General features: G+C 39.0%; 1 long non-coding RNA gene across 1 annotated transcript; it reads right to left on the reverse strand.

The window, feature by feature from the left end:
• Positions 1–9038: 9038 nt before the first annotated feature.
• Positions 9039–18356, reverse strand: LOC121815736. Its single transcript, XR_006055319.1, has 3 exons — positions 18269–18356; positions 17221–17281; positions 9039–9678 (listed from the first exon to the last, which is right to left on the reverse strand). It is a non-coding gene; the product is annotated as an uncharacterized LOC121815736 (long non-coding RNA).
• Positions 18357–22894: the final 4538 nt, after the last annotated feature.

Here is a 22894-nt window from a genome sequence, read left to right on the forward strand (position 1 = left end):
CTTTAATCAGGCCCTGCTCAGCAAAGACACAAGGAAGGGTGACCTACATTTATCCTCATCTGAATGACAGATGTCCCCTGTGTTTGCTGCACAGTGGTGGTGCTCATTCTTTAGTGATTACAGCTGCACGCTCTCAACTTGTGTAGCAGAAAAGATAATCTGGGAGTATTCTGTAATCAGGGGTTTCATGCATTCAGTTCTTAAGGGGGCACAATTTCAGAATTCCATGACATTACTGATCAATTTATGACCAATGTTTGATTCGAGAAACCACATCTGTTCTGAAATGAAATTTGTCATGATATCCAAGACACCAGTGATGCGTCTAGCCCCTGTGCAATCACAGGCTGTAATTTAATTAATGAATAAATTAATTTCAAGAGAACAATGAAAATTACTTTCCAAACTTTACTTTCCAAAAGACAACATCAAATGCTATTTACACTTCCCTTTTCCAAAAAGTTGCTGGTTGCCTCATGACCTTCACACACACTGGTGTGTGAAGCATAAAATCTGTGTGATTATTTCACTGGATTATTTGTGACTTCTTTTTTTTAAGCCAGGCTCAGTATTTGTTAAATAAACAGATCTGACCAATCAGACCACTGCATTTGGCAACAAGTGCAGTGTAGCTCAAAATGTGCACCGGTCCTGAATACACATACAGTAAAATAATGCTATTTTACCTCAGACACACAGCTAGGCGCTGCTGGTCAACTGGATCTCTAAAATGATTTCTCTGCCTCCTCAGATGTGGTCCCACTGGCATCCTGAAATTTGGACAAAATTTATGATACAGCTTCAACTCCTGCATCAAACCATGAATTTCTTGCTGCTGTTTTCTCGTGAGATCTGGGTGAACTCTGAATCTGTTTCTTGTTTAGAAACATCACATCAAACATCACAACCAGCTCATTACTGCTTGATGTCAACTTTGTGTTGTTTTCAAATTCATTCAGAATATGTCACTTTTTTTGCAAAGCGCTTGGTGTGTCATGGCCTCTTAACCGCTTAATACCAAATTACTGGCAACTCATCTTGTCATGTTTCGGCTGTGTGCCGGCAGGAATTGGACCCAAACGCAAACTCACTGGAGACAGGACTGAACTCAAAATGGCAGCTTTTATTGCTGAACACAAAAACTCTACAAAATCTAAACTGGGAAGACTAACAAAAAACACAGGGAGCTACAGGTAGAAACACACAGCATGAGGGACGACACAACACTGACTCAGAGAAACACAGGGTTTAAATACACTGGGAAGTAACGAGGGGAATGAGACACAGAAGGAGGGCACAGCTGGGAGAAATCAGGACTGACGAGACAAGCAAAGCAGGACGCATTCACATAAGACACGGACCATCAAAGTAAAACAGGAAGTATCACACAGAGACGCGAGCTTGACACAGTGGAGACCGCAACTAAGAAACACAGATACATAAACCATAAGGCAGAGGTCTAAGAACCAAAAATACACAGAGGGAAATACTAAGCTTGGAACACAAGAAACTAGACTAGAGGGAGTAACAAAAGACCAACCATGAGAACATAATGCACAATGCAGAGTGACAGAAAACAAGAAACTCAAACATGCAAAGACACAATTACACAGAACAGAGGGGACACAGAGAGACATGAAGGGCAAGGGATCAAAGCTAGAAGCCATAGAATAAATCACACACAAGTACAATAATACAAAAATCACAAAGAACTAAAAACGCTGGGTCAGGAGACCCAGGGCCGTGGCACATCTAGAGTGTATTTGGGTAAGATTTGCATCAAGCTCTTGTTTGGATTTATTTTGGAACACCTACATAAAAGAGGTTTTAACAGAAAAAACTGTAAAACTTATCTGAGGGGTAACATTTAAAGGTTTATGAATGTTTTCTATAACGTATTGCTTAAAATATGCAACAGTATCTGCCCCCAGCTTGCTCTTAATATTTTTTTTACCTGTTCATGAATAAAAACTTTAATTTGTTGCTTTGTTAGGCCACTAACAAGATCTTTTACTATCAGTGGATAAGGTTTCATTATGTCCTTTAAACCTACAATAAAAACCTGTATTCTGTGTAACTAAATCAGGTTTGCATTATTATACGTCTGACACATTGATGTGGATGCGCTTCTGTTGCTTTGATTTCTTTTTGTAACTTGGCCTGTGGATCATAGAGCTTTTTTCTCTTTGATGTGATGAATGGCTAAACTGGTTCATTAATCCACACAGTCATTACAACAGAAACCTGGCTGTCAAAAAGGCCTGGCTAATCTGTAGGCATTGCGGTGAGGGGATTGCATCTATCATGTTACACACCTCTACTGATGTTCTTCATTGTGAAGGTAAGGTCAAATTTCACTCTCCCACTCATACACACAATCACACACACACACACAAGTGTACAAACAACTAGCTTCAACTCACCAGTATTTTAAGATCCTCTACACATTTGTAAAATATGCACATAGAAAATTTTTTTTAATATTATTGAGGAGCAATACCAGTGTGTTGTGAGACAAATTTGTGAATAATTTCTGATCCAAAGTTGTTGTGTAACATCATGGATATACACACTAAACATTTTGCATTTGAAAAAATAAAGTCAACATCAAGAGACGATGAGTTGGTTCTGATGTTTCTAAGCAAGGAAAGACAGAAACAGACATTCTTGGTTTGTCCAATTCTCATGGGAAGCAGCAGCAGGGAGAATTTCATGGTTTGATCCAAGAGTTGAATCTAATAATAACAATAATGTATACTTATATTGATCCCTGTGAGGAAATTCTGTATCATGAATGCTTTCCTACATATTTCAGGATGTCAGTGGGGCAATTTGAGCTTTTGTTATCAGAGTTAGAACCACATCTGAGGAGGCAAAGAACTAATTTCAGAAAACCGGTTAACCTGAAGCAGTATCTAGGTGTGTGCCTGAGGTAAAATAGCATTATTTTACCATTTCCATATCATTTTATATTGAGCACCGATATGAATGTTTGAAAGTATTTGCCCACTTGTTGCAAAATGCAGTGGCCTGATTGGTCAGATCTGTTTATTTGGATATGAAAATTGAGCTTTGTTTGAAAAAATAAATGACACAAATCCGTCCAGCAAAATTGCACAGTTAGTGTTAACATCTGCATTAAGAATTGGTGAGTCCAAAAAATATTTTTAATGAATGAAATACTTGCAAGGATTTTACACATTTGGTGTGTAAAGGCCTTTACTGATGCGTCTTTGCTGTGATACTGGGTTGTAAGTGCAAAAAGACAACAATAAATATAAGAAGAGCAAGAAATAAATATACACTTTCAATTTACAATTTACAGTTGAATGATTTAAAGTGACCTTGAAGTGGTTTGAAATGATCAGGAAATACTAATACACAGTGTTTGTAAGAAATACTAATTTCAGTGGAACATCAATTGGCTCTCCCAAACATTTTTTAATCCCATAGGCCCAAAGCTAATTTTCACATTAATGATAAAAGATCTCCAAACAGCCCCCAAACTATAACACCAAAATAAACAACCTATGGATGAGGCAATCCACCTTATCACCCTCCCAGTCCAGAGGGGATATTTAAAAGAAACTTCCCAGCAATCTCAGTGAGGTCAAGAAAAACAAATGCTACACAACTGCATTTTAGATAATAATGGCATTAGAGTTTTCTGACTCCAGTTTTAGGAAGACTGTTTCTTACTCGAACATGACAGTAAGAAATAAGAAAAATGTTCTCAAAAACCAATCAAAAAGTTCTGATTTTAAGATTTATTTCCTAAATCCAAACAGGTATCAAAGAATCTGGAAGTAACTTTGAATCAAACTGGATTTCTGGCCTGATTCAGATTTCCCACCCAGCAGTCTTGGACCTTGTCCAACCCTTTTGAGCATGAACAGAGGCAAAGCACAACAACTAGGTGCCAACATATGGCATTTCATTGGTTTTAGAATGTGACACGCAGCCATTTCCACATATAGATATAAAAATGAATGTTGTATGCAAAAATGTATTGCTCTTCTTCAGTTTCGTGGTTATTATGCGTATGATTAACGAGAGTTTGACTAAACGGAACATGAATGATCTTGAAATACAAGCTGTGATTTGTGAATTTTGCCTCAGCATCTCTGTAACTTTGATCTGCCACTTCATGATAACTTTCTGTGGTTGCATTTTAAAAAATCACCTCATACAGGAATATCTATTTGGGAAGATACTTCACACACATGTTCTACTTACTGGTTCTTTGGGTCTCGCACTGTACTGGTAAAACAATGTGTTTAAAACATCAAAAGCTGTAACAGCAGCTTGCTCCAGTCTAGTGAAAGTGGTAAATGGACTGATTCTTATATAGCGCTTTTCTACTCTCCTGGCGTACTCAAAGCACTCTATAACTTGCCACACTCACCCAATCACACCAGCCCTTTCTTTAACCTGAGTGCTTTCTAACGATATTCACACACATTCATACTCCAGTGGATGTATCGGAGAGCAACTTGGGGTTAGTATCTTGCCAAGGGATACTTGACACACAGATTGGAGGAGCCAGGGATCGAACCACCAACCTTCCGATCAGTAGGTGACCTGCTTTATGTCCTGAGCTACAGAAAGTGAAAGTTAGAGACTGTATAGTGAAATACATTTAATGTAGGTTGCCTATATACAATGTATAGTGACCTGAAACATCATATTCGATGTGTACCCAAATATTGAGAATATGGGGCTTTTTTGCCTTGTTCTCGCCACCAGATGAGATCAAGTTGTATTGAAAATGGCATTTGCTGTTTGCTGCCAAACAAGTTAACTGTGTGGGGAGGAGAAATTAGGGGAGACAGATGCTCACATCTCAGAAACTCATTAAAATGAATGAAAGGCATTAGACTGGGGCAAATGTTTTTATCTGTAGCCAGTGGGAATTTGAAAATTGATTGAACATGGTCAGGGAATGGGAGGTTCTAAGGAAGATTATTGGCATGTTATGCCTGTGACAGACACCTCAATGCTGGCTTTGCTGACAGTAGAAATTAAATTGTCTTTTGAAGATATTACGCCCCTCATTGCCTTTTCTTACAAAGAAATAAATGGAACAACTTAATAATGCTCCCTAAAAAGATGAAGATGTTGTATACTGTATTTCAGCACTTCACAGGACATGTGGCTTGGAGAAAAGATACATGAGGATGAATAATAAAAAATAACTTCAGTAGTTTTTCCCTGTATCCCTTTGGCTTTTACCTATCACATCACTGCTGACTCTGTTGAACCACACAGCACATGTCCATGTGAGATTTAGAGCTGCTCTCAGTTACTTGTGTTACTTTTGACTAATGCTCAGTGATCCTGAGTACCTTCCGTTGTCTCTGTTGTCATCTTATGATGGTACAGTATCATGGTTTTTTTTCTAGCACTGATGGGATTTATGAACATTTACCTATGCAATTTTACTCTAAAGTCACTGAGTATGGCCACATTTTTCTTTTACAAATGCACATGCTACACACAACTCAGACAAATCTGCAAAGGACTGTTGTGATGTGGGGGTTGATCCACTCATTAACATTGCAAATGAAAGTGAATCTAGTCTAAATATAGTATTTCATAAACAAATATAGGTTACTGGGACACAAGAAACTGTCTCGTCTTTAGTCCCATGGGGGTTGTATTCTCAACCTCAAGGAGCTTTAGAAGAGTAAGCACAGATTTCTTAAAAAAAAATGCTGGCTTTGTTGTCAAGCTCAGAAGCCATCATATGCAGATTTGTGGAGGTGGGCTATGCATCCTTTGTGGTTCAACCAGTACATCTTATGTACATTTGTGGATGTTCAAATGGTGCTCCTCAATTTCCACTTTTGATCACTTTACTTCATAAAATATACATTTATATATATATATATATATATATAATATATAATATACCTTTGCCTTTTTTTTTATAATGTTCAGGCATAAGTGATCATGTCTGCACCACACACTCTTAACCTTTTTCCACTACTACGTACTTGCCTTAACTCAGATTTGCTCCATTACAATCAAGTACCACTTAACGTGCGTGTTGTTATAGCAAATCGGCCGAAAGTCCTGTGCCGTCATTTGTATGCAAGATGAATGCCACAACAAAGGAGCATGTGCCTCATTCTGGGACTACAGGGAGTGCAGAATTATTAGGCAAATGAGTATTTTGTCCGCATCATCCTCTTCATGCATGTTGTCTTACTCCAAGCTGTATAGGCTCGAAAGCCTACTACCAATTAAGCATATTAGGTGATCAAAGGAGCTTGCAAAGAAAAGCGTCTGGACTTCTTTAAGTTGCTTGAAGACGTTTCACCTCTCATCCGAGAAGCTTCTTCAGTGTGCATCTCTGTAATGAGAAGGGGTGTGGTCTAATGACATCAACACCCTATATCAGGTGTGCATAATTATTAGGCAACGTCCTTTCCTTTGGCAAAATGGGTCAAAAGAAGGACTTGACAGGCTCAGAAAAGTCAAAAATAGTGAGATATCTTGCAGAGGGATGCAGCAGTCTCAAAATTGCAAAGCTTCTGAAGCGTGATCATCGAACAATCAAGCGTTTCATTCAAAATAGTCAACAGGGTCGCAAGAAGCGTGTGGAAAAACCAAGGCGCAAAATAACTGCCCATGAACTGAGAAAAGTCAAGCGTGCAGCTGCCAAGATGCCACTTGCCACCAGTTTGGCCATATTTCAGAGCTGCAACATCACTGGAGTGCCCAAAAGCACAAGGTGTGCAATACTCAGAGACATGGCCAAGGTAAGAAAGGCTGAAAGACGACCACCACTGAACAAGACACACAAGCTGAAACGTCAAGACTGGGCCAAGAAATATCTCAAGACTGATTTTTCTAAGGTTTTATGGACTGATGAAATGAGAGTGAGTCTTGATGGGCCAGATGGATGGGCCCGTGGCTGGATTGGTAAAGGGCAGAGAGCTCCAGTCCGACTCAGACGCCAGCAAGGTGGAGGTGGAGTACTGGTTTGGGCTGGTATCATCAAAGATGAGCTTGTGGGGCCTTTTCGGGTTGAGGATGGAGTCAAGCTCAACTCCCAGTCCTACTGCCAGTTTCTGGAAGACACCTTCTTCAAGCAGTGGTACAGGAAGAAGTCTGCATCCTTCAAGAAAAACATGATTTTCATGCAGGACAATGCTCCATCACACGCGTCCAAGTACTCCACAGCGTGGCTGGCAAGAAAGGGTATAAAAGAAGAAAAACTAATGACATGGCCTCCTTGTTCACCTGATCTGAACCCCATTGAGAACCTGTGGTCCATCATCAAATGTGAGATTTACAAGGAGGGAAAACAGTACACCTCTCTGAACAGTGTCTGGGAGGCTGTGGTTGCTGCTGCACGCAATGTTGATGGTGAACAGATCAAAACACTGACAGAATCCATGGATGGCAGGCTTTTGAGTGTCCTTGCAAAGAAAGGTGGCTATATTGGTCGCTGATTTGTTTTTGTTTTGTTTTTGAATGTCAGAAATGTATATTTGTGAATGTGGAGATGTTATATTGGTTTCACTGGTAAAAATAAATGATTGAAATGGGTATATATTTGTTTTTTGTTAAGTTGCCTAATAATTATGCACAGTGATAGTCACCTGCACACACAGATATCCCCCTAAAATATCTAAAACTAAAAACAAACTAAAAACTACTTCCAAAAACATTCAGCTTTGATATTTATGGGTTTTTTGGATTCATTGAGAACATGGTTGTTGTTCAATAATAAAATTATTCCTCAAAAATACAACTTGCCTAATAATTCTGCACTCCCTGTATTGTATTGCTTTTTGTGCAGGCACTTCCTTCGTTACCGGGTTTCAAAAATGCCGATTTTGATTTTCGTCAAGGAGGCATTGTCGTGACTCATCAAGTGACACCACTGACTAACCAATCGGTGGCATACGGTCTGCTGACATCACATTTCCCAAGACCCTGGCCAAGCAAGTACTAAAAAAGTACTTGGTACCAGGTACTACCACCTAACCCTAATGCTAAAAACTGAACACGTACTAGTGGAAAAGAGCTTTTTATGTGCACATACAAAACTGTGCACTCTGTTTTAACTGATTGATATAAACATTTTTTTTCCTTGCAAGTGTCCATTTTCATTTACAATGGAATATGCTAATGGAAAACTAACACGATCTAATCAAACTATGATGTTGGATTTTTTGGTGAAATTAGTTTCCAGTCAAAAACAATGCAAATGAAATATAAGAGAAATAAAAATAGTATTTAACAGCTGTCCTTGTACACTGGACAATGCCATGGAATCAGTTTGGTTCAGTGGCCGTGCTTAACATGACAGTAAAATGTAAACTTGCATTTTGATTCTTCAGTGAGATTATATTACTTGAGATTTTGTCTATAAAGAATAAAAGTGACCTACATAAAAAATGACCTTTAATAAAGTCCATGAAAGCACAAAAAACTAAAGACTGATTGCCACAGAGATGGTTAGAGACATTCACAAATACACTGTAAAAAGAATAACCCTATTCAAATTTTAAAAAATGATGTCCAATTGTCACATCCAAAATATTTGACTTCATAGAATCCAAATTGAGTCACTTGATATGACCTGATACTTTTATGTTGATATAAACAATATTACTAGTCTTGACTGAAACTTTAAATTTTGCATTGATCCAAATTGATTTTTTTACATAGAACCATATTTTAATTATTGAACCAAGCTAATATATTGAAATTTAACCAACCTAATGTATTCACATCGAACCAAATTAACATGAACTAATATGTTTGTGTTGAAGCCAGGTAATTGATTTACATATATTCAAACTATATTTTTTACATTTCATTTTATTTCAGTTCAAAAATGCTCTGCATTTCCTATAAAAAACAAGACAGTTGGCCAACCAATTATTTCAAAATTATTTATTGTTCCAAACCATTTTAACTATAATCAATAGAGAGGATTAGTAATATACAGATTTAGTGCTACGGCAGAAATGATTAGAGAAATGTTTGTTTTATAAAACCTGCAATCTTTTGAAAACCAGTATAAAACCTGCAATCTTTTGAAAACCAGTATAAAACCTGCAACCTGTCTAAAACTGGCATAAAACCATTATAAAAACTCTTTTTAAACCAATTTGCAAGTACTCAAAAATGTTTATATGTGCACTGTGCCTGTACAATGTAAAAAAAAAAAAAAAAAATCTACACATGTATCAATGAAATCAACTTAAATCTCCCTTTCAAATGGGTGTTCTTATAAATTTTGAATGTAGAATACCACTGCAGGCCAACCAAGCAAAATAACCAAGCACACATGCACATGCATGTGCACATACACATGCACACATGCATGCAAACACACTACTGTGCAGTGTTAAGTTCACAATTAAGTTTGCGAATCTTAGAGGTCATCTTGTTAAAGTCAAGCTCCATCATAATCTTTTGAAGAGCCTCAAAGGTGAACCTGAATCCTCGTGGATATTCCATATTAAGAGCATAACAGAGTCCAAAGACCATTGCCACTCCAGCTGCCACAGAAGGCAACTCATTCAGGACTTCCACACCATCAATGATTATCCCGATGTCTCGAGGCTGATGTAGGAGGCTTGAGTTGTCCCTGAAGACGAAGAGTGCCATGGTGGTACTCTGCAGCTCTTCCTCAGCTTCATCTTTCTGGGATATCTTGAGGTAAAATATGGAACAAAATGTACATTAATCACTGCATTTAATAGCAGAGTTGTCAAATTTACATCAAGAGACTGCGTCTCATGTAGAGACAGAACAGATATGGACATACCATGTATTCTTTTATCAAGTCCTCAACACGTTCTCCAAGGTAGATAATGAGAGATTTAAGTATACACTCCCTCCTAATGTCAGCATCAGCATCCTGCAGGAACAGTTAAAATTGTTACTATGCAATATGGAGAGTATGCTGCGTGAGAGGAATTTTTTTTCACCTCTCTATCCTCATGAGGTGACTAATGCCCCTTTTCCACCGACAAATCGGCACGGTGCGCTTGAGAGCAGTTCAGTTTAGTGCGGATGAACTCGTTTGTTGCGGTGGAAACATAAAGCGGACGTAACTGGGAACAGGGACGAACCCATCTGACTATGAAAAGTCGCGCGCAAAAGTCTTTGTCCACAACGTCACAGCCCGAAGAACAACAACAATCGCAATATATGTGTGTTTTTGTACTTTGCTCTGTCTGTGGTTCATTTTGATTGGTTTGATTTTTGGTTCTTGTGGAGGAAGTCGCCATGGTCCAAAGTCAATGGAGTATGGTTGCTGGGAGTTTTTTTTAAAGCCTTTTGTGGGAGTGCTTCTATATCACATCACGTGGGCACCACACATACCCGGGCCAATCAGGTGTAAAGGCGGTGGAAAAGCGTCTGCAGGGAGCTAAAGTGAACTGAGCCACACCGTGTTCTGTCGGTGGAAAAGCGGCATATGCTTTCTTGTCCCTAAATAAAAGTTTATACGTATATATGTATGTATGTGTATCTGGCGAGTGAGAGTGAAAATGTGTCTCCGAAATAAATTTTGTTATAGTTGTGCTCTGTACTTTTATAATGACCATAAATCTCTTCATTCATTCAAGGACAAAGCCCACACTTCCTTTCAACATTTTAAAAGGTCACAGCCATAATCACTGACGTTACCAAAATAAAACTGTAACAGGATACAAATTCTCATTAGATACAGGGGTTAAAATGCTAACTGTCATGTTAATAGTTAATTATATACACCCTACCTGATCAAGAAACTCTAGGATTATGGCAGTTTTTGCTTTGGTTGTCCCTCCTTTCTTTCTGATTATTTCAAGTAGCTGTGGGGAGTGCTTGTCCAGCTGGGCCATGAATCTGGTTAGCAGGGGAACTGCAGTAACCCGCAGAAACTCTGCATTAATCTGTACATGAGTGGACAGTGTACAATACATTTTTTTAAAGACCAACTTCCAACAAGAAAAAGTCAAAACATATATGTCCCATTTCCAAACTATGATAAAAGGCATTAGTACAAAAAAGTTAAAGTTAGACCTCTTCCATCTGAAATAGACCTGGCCATCTTTCCAAGAGGTTCTTGATGTCGGGCTTCTTATCCACAACCTCTTTCCTCCTGAATTCGAAGGTCCTGGCCATCTTCTCTCGTACAGTTTTCTCATTGTTTCTCTTCTTTAATTCGGTCAGGAGAGATATTCGCTCTAGTTCTAGGCTTTCTGGATTCTCACTGCTGGTCTGAGGATAGTAATTGGCCTCACCTCTTCTTGCCTTTTTGTTGTTCTTGGCTGGCTTGGGAACAGGATCTTCTCGTGACTTTGATTTGAGGGTATTTACTAAGAGCTCAGATGCAAGTCCATGTGACTTAAGCTGAGTGCGGTAATTGCTCATCTTAGTCTTTAGTCTGAGTTTCCATCCGTAGCTCTCATTGAAGGGGTCTGGTTGCCTCAAGCAGGGATGTTTCCTTGTCAGACCTTCCGCAACGTCACTCAGGTCTGCATCACTGGGGTACGCCTTGTAGGAGAAAATCTTCTCTGCCAGTCTTTCCAGAATGTTGGACAACATTTTCGATGTAGGTGTGAGCCTGGTTTGGTCCTTTGTGTATTCCGCATTCCCTTTCTCAAGTTGACCTTCTGTTTCAAAAGAGAATTGTGGGATGTTGAACTCCTTTGGCCAGGGCTCTGTGCGGAGTTTCTCAGAGGAGCTGCTGCTTAGTATGACTGTGTCATCAGTGTGTGTTGAGATGGAGCTTGTATCTAGGTCACTTTCTACAAATTCTAAAATTAATGTTTCAGTAGCAGACGGTATGACCTTGATGGTGGTAAGATCCTTGATCATGGAGGTTGAGTTCAAGTTCACAAATGTTCCACCAAAGTCTACATCTTTATATTGCAGCCTGATACCTCCAGCAACTTTGCATGACTCTTTAACTTGTTCAATGAGCTCTTCAACTGTGTCTGGCACCCTTGATAGATCCATCCTCTCAGAGCTATTGTCACTCAACAAAATGAGGAGTCGTATGGGATTTGCCATATTTGTGGATCAAGTTGCCTCTCAGCGCTAGAGCACACAAAACTTACAACATAAAATAACACAAAGGAAAGAGACACAACACAGTATCAGCTCCCACTGCAGGTTTTTGAACATATGTTATAAGGGTACTGTCACAGAAGACTGCAAATTTGGATTGCATGTTTAATGTGTACAACCACACCTTATCCTATACAAAGGACATTTTCCAAAGCCAAAAGTGGTCCAGTTATGTCATTGACTTTTCCAGCCTGTATTGCACAGAAGATAAAGTGTGCTCTAAGTCCAACGTTGACTTTTTTGTGGACCAGGGCCCTGTTTCAGAAAGCCGGTTTAGTGCAAACTCTGAGTAAGTATACCCTGAGTTAACGAAAACTCTGGGTTTTTGGTTTCACAAAGCGAGTTTAGATTAATCCTGAGTGAGTGACTATGACGACACACTCCGTGAAGCTAACCTGCCCCCTAACATTTTATTTCAACTGTTACAGTTGCACTGAAAATGTCTCCTGCACTCGTCTGTGGTGTTCCCCGGTCATAGACCCACAAGATTTATCAAAGAGGGATTCCACAAAATTGCAGGTAGTAGGATGAACAAAACTTAATTCATGATGTGGCGATACTTGAACTACTACTTAAATTTTACATTTAATCAGGGCTTTATGTATCCTCGTGCGCGCGCTTAACTTGGGGTTAAAGTAACTCCGCGTTGATTGAACTAATTGTTATCAGCCTTTCTGAAACCGAATATTCCGAGTTGGACAGTTCGGGGTTACTCAACCCTGAGTATCGTTTTTCACTCTGAGTTTTCTAAACCAGCTTCCTGAAATAGGGCCCTGCTCTTCCATGGAGACCAGAGGAGGCAAGAGAAGACCAGGTTAGGAATAAATGTTACAAGTCACAACTGTCATTCTTACCTGTGCGTGTTGAAGGGTTGATGTAGACTATGCACAAACTACTTATGTTGCGCAGGAATTTAATGTCAAAACACGTCCTGGATGTCTATAGAAAAGGAGCAAGGGAGGGAGGAGGCATTAGTTCCCATTTACAATCTCCTTGTGTTGGCATAAAGATGATCAGGTTAAAATTGTAAGTGCTATGTCAATGCAGACCTTAAACTTGAATATATCTCTTTAAGGTAATCAAACGCATTCCTCCTACAGTATAATCCACCAATGGATATGGATCTGTCAGTTCATCTGGACCCAAAAGCAAAATGTCCTTGTTGGGGCTCACTTGAAGTTCAAAGGCCCTGAAATGCTCCCAATGCCACGCCCTCAGCTTGCGAACAATGAAAAACAGCTTGTCCTTCAGAACCAACATGTGGATGATTTCAGTGAATTTAGGGATCCCAGCCAAAGATCCATATGCAAGGATCATTTCAGTTCTGTAGTTGAATCCATTGTAAGTGATATTCTTTGCCAGACACACATGGTCCACTGTTGGGTGTTTCAACCGTATTGCTTGTGCAATCTCCTCTTTCAACACATCAATAGAAAGAGTTGAAACATTTGATACTTCCAGGAGAGGTTTGTTAGGGTACATCAATATCTGCTGTGCCATGTGAAATTGGTGTCGTTCTGCCAAAGATAACAGCACATTCTTGAAAGATTTTGTGTATCGAACAACTCTTTTAAAAAAACTGTGCTTGGCTTCGAATCTCAAAGTCCACAGACAGCGTAATGGTCCAAACTGACGAATAAGCTGAGGATAATGCTCCAAGAAATGGTGCTTAGGCAGCAAGTTGTAGTCTGGGAAAACCTCTTTGAGTCGCACTCTGTGCTCAGAGATCTTGAAATTCAAATATGCAATTGACTCCTCTGTATGAACAGGTGAGACAATTATATCCACAATATCCTTTAGATCTGTCAATATTTTCCATGCAGGTTCATCAGCAGGCACCTTCTGGCCAACAAGGAGGGGGAAAAACCTTAACAGACTCCAATTTTCGTGTGAATTGCCACCTATTGTCTTTCGAGATACAAAGTTCAATGGCACTGGATGGGGACGATTTACTTTGTCAGTCCACTTAAAGGGGAAATTCAGTATACAGTCATTTAAATATGCATGTGTAAAATATTTCTTAGACATGAAGATGGAAAGACATAGAGCTATCTCTGCAGGAACAATCCCTTCAAATAGATCATGGACCAGATGTGGGGGGAAACCAGTAGTTACTTTGAAATGACTTAGTTTCTCAGCAAGGACACATCTCTTCTTTACACCACAGAAATTGTCCAGAGATTTTTCCTCTATGATTTTAAGATGATCAGAATGAATCTCTTCTGTTCTTGAAATAAAAATGCCACTATCTAATGCCTTGGTTTGAATTTCTGATCTTGAAGCTGTACAAAATCGGCACAGATGACCACTTGAAAAATTTTCAACAAATCCAGCGATGCCGTGGGCTCCAAGGTTATCAGCTATTATGCACTGTACTGTTCCCTTAACAAATTTCCCTAACTTTGGCAAAAACACACCGTGGTTTTCCAAGGAAATTAAATCACTAATGAGAGGCTCAAGCACTGCTTCATAGCCATACACCTTCAAATCATCACTTCTGACCAGCAGAGCCAAGTGTATCGATGACAGTGAAGATTGACAACCAAGGGACAGATTAGCTAAGGTCCAATAGAGGGCACAGATTTTATGTTTTCTTCGTGATGTCCCAATTGGATTACATATTTCAAAATCATCGATGTAGAGATTTATTGAAATTGCACAGTCTTGAGACAGAAGTTTGTTGTTTCGGAAAAATTCCCCATCAAAGGGACAACTATAAACTGCTTTATCACTCAGATGAGACTCATATCTCTCCTTCAAATTGGCAGTCTTTAACAAAATAGTATCTGAACTTAGAAGCTGCTGCAATGTTTTCAGCACAGATACATATTGTAGTGATTTTTGTTTTCTTTTATCAAGAATATATTCCACTGGTGACACTACACCAAATTCTCTTTTATAATATGATTTGCGCTTCCAAGAAGTAGACAATGGACCTTGTTTCACTATTGCTTTTTGAATTGGGTTTGAAGAACAAAGTGCAGTGGCTAGCTCTTCAACCACAGATGCTTCCACATGACAGTTATTATCTCTCAAAAACTGACTAATTGTGTTTTGACTAACTCGCACAGAGACAGTTCCTATAAGATGTAGCTCCTCAAGCAATTCATTCACAGCTGTACTGGAAACTAAGTATGTTTGTTCCAATTTAAGTAAAAGTGAAGCTAATTTCAGTTCAACTTCCTTTTCAAAATCTCTTGAGTCTGTGATGGTTGGCTCATCCAATTCAGAGTTCAACGAGTCTGTAGGATAGCAGCTGATAGATGATGTGACAAATATTCCACTTTTTAAGTCTTTAACAGTGCATGAATTATGTTTTCTCCATTTATGGGTCTTGAAACTGCCATATATATTGCTTTTGTATGAGCAACCATTAAACATACAAGAGACAAGTTCATTTCTTTTTAAATGTTGATTGATATGTTGAAAAAAATCATACTCTGTGGAAAGCTGATTGTGGTCACAAATGTAGCACTTGAATGAAGAGGCTTTTTGTGTGGACTCCTGAGAAAGATGGTTCCTAGCTAGATGTTTTTGTAGACCGTTCCATGTACTGGATGAACAGGGGCAATTTTCATGGATGCATGGGTAAGGACGGTGCCTGCCATGAAACCGATGATCAAGTCGATAATGTTGTAGTAGCTCAGATTTTCCTGAAAATGACAGGCTGCAGTCCTTGCATTTCCACATCCGATAACTGAGGAAACAAAGGGAATATATTAAATTCCCAAACAGGTAATGTTTGTATTGGTTCGATATATAGAATTCCAAAAATGAATTTGTCCATCTGCTGCAATGACAATTTATTTGACCACCCCTTTCCATCAGTATGAGAATGAGAAAATAATGGAGGGCTTTTCCTTTTTGTGTTGAGAGTAATTCCGCCCCCCCCCCAGATTACATCCCTAGTCAAACTCTGTTTGAAGAAATGCCTCAGAAGGGGGCGGTGCCTGATGGATCAGCATTCATGTGGGTGGCAGGCTGAGCTGTGATTGACACGTCGCACTACTTAAACAGCAATTCACCCTCAAAACAGCTTTTTTCTGCTTATAAACTGTATTAGTGAGTCTTTACCTATGCAACCTTTCAGTTATTGGGCATTTCTTTTACAATTTCATGTAAACTTGTTAAATTCTACACTTTTTGGTCTAAAAATGTCTTAGTGCTGCCCTCTTAGGGTTGAAAGGTGGCTATTGCATTTGAATTTTGTGATTGGCTGAAAGCAGTTCATGCCTACGTCAGCGGTACATGCCAGTCACCAGCATCGTCTCTAAGACACATTCGCAACCTTGGGGTCCCAACCCCAATTGGGGTCGCGAGATAATTCTTGGGGTCGCCAAATCATTTTGGAAAAATATAAATGAATGTAGCTTCCGAATGAATGACAAGTGGTTGGTCTCAAACAGGTATTTTATTACTCAAAGCCAGTTACTGGGGGGGGTTTAGCTCTGAATAAACAGATGAACAGAAGCGCTTTTGGACCGTTGTGGAGAAATATGCATCTGGTATGAACAGCGGAGCAGCTGACAGTGTATGATTTTCCTAAGCACACCACTTCGAAGTGTTCCTGTGGCCAATGTAAACCATGTGTAAGAGTTAGACCAAAAAGGGTAGAATTTAACAAGTTTACACAGAAATGTCAAAAACTGCCCAAAACTGGAAGATTGCATTGTAAAAACCCATTATAACAGTTTCTAAGCAAAACAAGTTGTTAGGCTTCAGTTACTCTTTAAGTAGTTACACTCCAAAATAACAGGACACAACCAAAATGAAATGTTCCCTTTGCCCTCCATAGAAAATGTTGCTGCATTTATAACTGGACAGAGGAAATTAGTGGACAAGTATCTCTTACTAACTCACACAATGGATGTAACTAATGCAATAGCAATATTACTTACTACTACAAAAGTGATTTTCAGAGTGCTTTTCAATTACAAAGACTAGAAAAGGGGAAATGGGGCACATCTCCCTACACAACCAGCACTGAGCACACACTTGGGTGAAGCCGAGAGAGCAATTATTGCACACAATAGTGCCAACACATCAGCAAGGTGAATGAGAGGATAATGAGGGAGGGTCTAGATTATTATGACATGTTTAAAAAGGATGTGCAGTGTAAATGCAAAATGATACCTGTTCAGATTAAATGAAAATGTATGCTTCAGCCATGGAATGGATGGAGCGATCTGTGGTTCTGAAAGCATACAGAAAAAAAAGAATAATGTTACTTCTCTATAAAACACATAACATAGAAAAACCAAGAAATATGTAACATGACATACACATCCTTATAAAAAGCTAGTACTATAATTTGATTTAGGTTTACCAAACAGTCTACAGACCAGCCATTAGCGACTAAGTTTGGCATAGGGTCAGTTTTTTGCTGTTAAAATCAAAATTTCTTCAGAAAATGCACATTTTTCAGAGCCGCGCCTGAAAGTCAATTGAAGGAATTAGTCTTATGTCATTGATCTTACATGCTGGCTTGTTATTTCTGTCTCTAAATCATGCACATTAATAATTATCTTTTGCGCTCGGTGTACACACACATAACACACAGATATTTATATGAAGAGAGACAGAGACAAACGTGCGCGCACAAACACAAGCTTGTGTCTAGAAACCGCGAGCTCACCAGAAAAATTCAAACGAAGCGGAGCACGGAGTTATACTATGAATGTTATGAACTATGAATCAGAATCAGAATCAGAATCAGAATGGGGTTTATTGCCAGATGTTGAGGTTTACAACATTAGGAAATTGCTGCGGTGCTTCAGTGCAAACAATAAGAATTAAAGTGCTATGTAGAAAGAAAGATATGAAAGAAAGATATGTGCATGAGATATACATGAGATATATACATGAGAATACATGAGAATAAGAATTATGAGTGCTTATGAACTTAAGCTAGCTAGCTAGCTGTATCCACCACCACCATTGTGGTAACGCTAGCCAGTTAGTATACTGGTAAAAAACGGCTTTTTGCCTAACTTGCATTCCCGACTGTGATGGTCGGTTGCTGGTAACCAGTTCTAACGTCGCGCCGGATAGCTAGCTAGCTTGTAGCTAGCAGCTACCATCATTTGGGGTTGTCTGTCGACCCAGCTTAAATGGGGTTATTTTCTGCAATTTTGGCAATACAAATTATAAAAGCTTTTGTAACACACTTGGCTTTACTTACGTTTATTTTCAGATGAAATTAATCAAAGATGTGACACGATGTTTCCAGCAGCCATGCAGAATAAAAATTGGTCCCGGTCTATTTCTGGTGGGCGTGTTCAAGTGCAAATCACTTTGACTCAAATTAAAGATATTATCTGTTCAACATGAAAAGTAATATATGTTTTGAGAGAAATCAAAAACTTTGCGTTGTGTCCTTTGTACAGATATTTAGTTTCATCCAAATCAAAAGTGGTATTTTAAAATGCAAAAAGAAAGGGTTTCACAATCAAATCAATGATTTTATTCTGTTTTGAATGGCACTTATTAAATTGAATGAATGACTGCATGTTAGACTTTTTACAGTGTACAACTTTTCCTCCATTCAGTCTTTCAGCAGGTAATAGGACACTTTCCATCTTTCCATCTACTTAAGTTGGCCGAGATTCACCTCAGAAACTGTGCTTTTATTCACTTAGCAGACAGTGTGATTCATAAAGAGGTAGATTACGGTATACTGTGAGTCATGCCCAACCACCAACCACAGCTCATATTTCAAGATCATTCATGTTCCTTTTAGTCAAAGAGAACATGAACACTGAAGTTTTCCTCTGCCTAAAATTACAATTACACGTCATGAACTTGGAGTGTATGACATGTTTCTCCCAGAAGGTAAGCACATAAAACGTATGTCATCCAGTTTTTATAGCCTGAATAAACTCCATCACGGCTGAGCAAGCATCTAAACTTATATTTGTATTCTTTCACAAAGTCATTTATCATTAGGCTGACTAACTAGCTCCTGCTTTGGGGGAAAACTGAATTGTGTCATTAAATGTAGAAGAAATTTGAAAACTCAAGGAAATTACCACAGAGCTATGCCCTGTGGCTTATGTAATGATTGCTATGTTCAGAGTGTTAGCATGCTGACATTTAATAATCAAAGTCATACAGAAATTACAATTGTTGATTGGAACTGATTTTGAAACTTTTTGACAACTTTTTTGGTTTTAGCTTTTCGGTTGTACTTAAGGAAGCCTGCCATCACATGATCACTACTGGTATTTATCCCATAGGGAACATTACATCTGCTCCAATTGTCATTTAAATTCACCCATCACCTCATGGGGCTACTCATCCTGTTCCAAGTAAGCCAAACAGCGAAGTCTAACTTCTAACCTTAACCAATAGTCAATTGGTGGCATCACACCCAAAAGGTGGATTAAGTTGTAAAATCGAGAGGAAGACAGAGAAGCAGATGGTAGTTCCTACTGCCAGTGGACAGTAGCTTCGCCAAAAGATGGAAAGGGTTTCGATTGATTTGAATCTCCTTCAAGTGCCCATTAACAGTAAAATATGTTGTGCATCATTTGGCCACAATAACTAGGTACTGTGTCCTTGAATATGATTATTAAATTTTCCACTTTGTACAGGGGTACACTCATTTTAAGGGTAATCTGTGTCTGTTGTTTATTTGTGTTACTAAGTTTACCTCAAAATTCCGGTCACTTCACATCTATGCGTGATCAGATAACCCCTGAGACTTTCTCCCTGATGTCAGCATTTCCTTTTTCACTTAATGTCTGTCTTTTTGTCAGGTGGTTTTCTCATTTACCCACAGCACACCTGCCAAAGAACACAAAAAAAGATTTCATCCATCAAACCAGAGCAGAGTGGAACATCCAAGCACGGAGAACTGAGCCCCCAGAGAGACTGTCATCCTCAAGTTACCATGCTGAACATAACTCTAGGTCTGGACATAGAAAGGCAGATGAAAGCTAGAGACAGAGGAAGTCAGCGAGCCAATGGACAAGTGTCAGGAAAACAAAAAGATTGGAACTGAGGGTAAATTTTCAAACAGTAAAATAAAACGTGTGGTAACCACACAACAAACAAAGCCCAAACAAGATAGTTTCACCACTTCAAACCAGATTAATATCTTATTTTCAGAGAGAAACACTTATTAGTTATAGAATAGATTATCATAGACAAAGAGCTGTATTTAAAGTTTTCTGGACAGCATATTTTATCTGTGCCACCGAGTTATACTTCAGTGTTTAAAAAAAATAGATATATTATGTAACATTGCTATGGATAATGTTTGTTTGCTTTATATTGCAGTTTTACAGTTTCCATGTCTGCATGTCTATGTGAGAGTCTGCTTGGGAACTTTATGTGTGGTTCCATACAGACATTCACATACCCGCCAATTTGTTGTAACCCTATGGACAGTTGGGCAACCTTGGTAGTTTTAATTCAATTCAATTCAATTCAATTTTATTTATATAGCGCCAAATCACAACAAGTCGCCTCAAGGCCCTCCATAGATACAGAGAAAAACCCAACTATCATATGACCCCCTATGAGCAAGCACTTTGGCAAGTGGGAAGGAAAAACTCCCTTTTAACAGGAAGAAACCTCCGGCAGAACCAGGCTCAGGGAGGGGCGGCCATCTGCTGCGACCGGTTGGGTGAGAGAAGGAAGACAGGATAAAAGACATGCTGTGGAAGAGAGACAGAGGTTAATAACAGATATGATTCAATGCAGAGAGGTCTATTAATACATAGTGAGTGAGAAAGGTGACTGGAAAGGAAAAACTCAATGCATCATGGGAATCCCCCGGCAGCCTACGTCTATTGCAGCATAACTAAGGGAGGATTCAGGGTCACCTGGTCCAGCCCTAACTATATGCTTTAGCAAAAAGGAAAGTTTTAAGCCTAATCTTAAAGTAGAGATAGTGTCTGTCTCCCGAATCCAAACTGGAAGCTGGTTCCACAGAAGAGGGGCCTGAAAACTGAAGGCTCTCCCTCCCATTCTACTTTTAAATACTCTAGGAACAACAAGTAAGCCGCGAGAGCTTACTTGAAATGATGTCAGTCCACTTCCTCTAATGATTACTGAGGTTGATTCCAAAGTAAGCCAGGCCCAGTAGACCATCTAAAATATGTCTATTAAAACATGAAAAAAAAGCATTACTTTTGTACTTTTTAAAAATAACATAGCCATCTTATCTGGATACCGTAAGACTTCAATTTAGAGGCATGGTTTTCTGTTGCGCTGTGGGGGAAGTCACAAACTTTGTGCTTTAGTTTTGGTGTGCAAAAGTCTAGTATTTTATTAGTACCAGGTGTATTCAAAGCATTTACTCGACCATTTTCTAATATTTTTGCATGCATTGTCGAGCATGTATAGTGCTAGCAATGTAGAAAGGCTTGCGTTAAAATTAGAAATTTACATAGGGAACATCATCCTGTCACCTTCATGACAGTCTGAGACCACATTCAGAATCTGAGCTACGCCTGAGCCAGTGTGCTCTACCTGATAATTATTTTTTCTTTAGTTTAGGGGAGTTTTTCCCACGTTTTATCTGTTAGTGGATTGCTTTATTTGTATCTCAGCTTGTGTTGTCCCCTCACTTTGTATCAGTCTTTGAAAGTCTGACAATTTAGAAACACTTCCAAACAAGTTTTGTCATCACAGTGTTCACTACTTTGTGTAAAAGGTCAGATTTCACTGAGTTGTTCCATTAAATTATCTTCACCTATTACAAAGTTTTGCCTCGATTTCCACCAGAAAAAGAAAAAAGAAAAAAAAAACGTAATTCTTTTACAGACTGTAAAAGAATTTCTCAGACTGTAATGGGGTTTTTTTCAGTCTACAGCCAACAGCAAGGCAGGACCATGCCCGTTCAGTTCGGTATAGTGTCTCATAAAACTTGCACTCCACCATATGTTTGCTGCGGAGGAAAAACCATAAAGGATATTTTCATTGTCACTAGGTAATCCTCGGCCCCCATCCCTATGACCATACCAGACATTTACAACTTGTGCCTCACCTGCCTACAATATTCATCTACCGTATGTGACTGTTAATAATTTGTGAACTCAGCTATGCCAGACTGAAAGAGGATGCAGGGTTGTTACTTGTAGCTCAGAGAACCTGATATTTCCATTGTCTCACAGCAGCTCTGTTTGACATTTTGCAGGAGGACCAGGAGACCTAGAGGACCTGGGTTACACAGAAGCTGCAAATCTTTGTGTTTGTTTTAATCTGCACTCACTGCCAGATGACTGAACTATAGATCAGACTTTTACTTCACTTAAAATATGTCATGTGCGAGATAATGTCCCTTGGGAAGACTAGAGTGAATATCGCATCAGTCAAATGACTACATTAAAGCAGAATTCCAACATTTTGTGACACGGGAATCTAACACAGTATTTGTAGATGCCTAAAACATCCATCAGTAGAAATAAACTGCAAGTTTATAATTGAAAGCCAAGTGTGTTTGTTTGTTTTTTCCTTTTCATATATATCTATTTCTGTTTTTGTGTGGTTTTATTGTGGGCAAAGTGGATCTGCAGAATCACTTGGTTCTGGGCCATAGTGAACCAGGGGACCACGGAACTAGAAGAACATGAATGCAAAGACTGAATAGCTCTCCTACGAATACGCTACTATAAATTTTGTCAATCGAGTCTTGTTCTAAGGCAGGGGTGGGGAACTCCAGGCCTCAAGGGCCGGTGTCCTGTGGGTTTTAGATATCACCCTGGGTCAACATACCTGAATCAAATATACAGTGGGGCAAAAAAGTATTTAGTCAGCCACCGATTGTGCAAGTTCCCCCACCTAAAATGATGACAGAGGT

This window comes from Haplochromis burtoni, unplaced genomic scaffold (assembly GCF_018398535.1).
Source record: "Haplochromis burtoni strain Fernald_Lab_line unplaced genomic scaffold, NCSU_Asbu1 Contig_286, whole genome shotgun sequence".
NCBI classification, from domain to species: Eukaryota; Metazoa; Chordata; class Actinopteri; order Cichliformes; family Cichlidae; genus Haplochromis; species Haplochromis burtoni.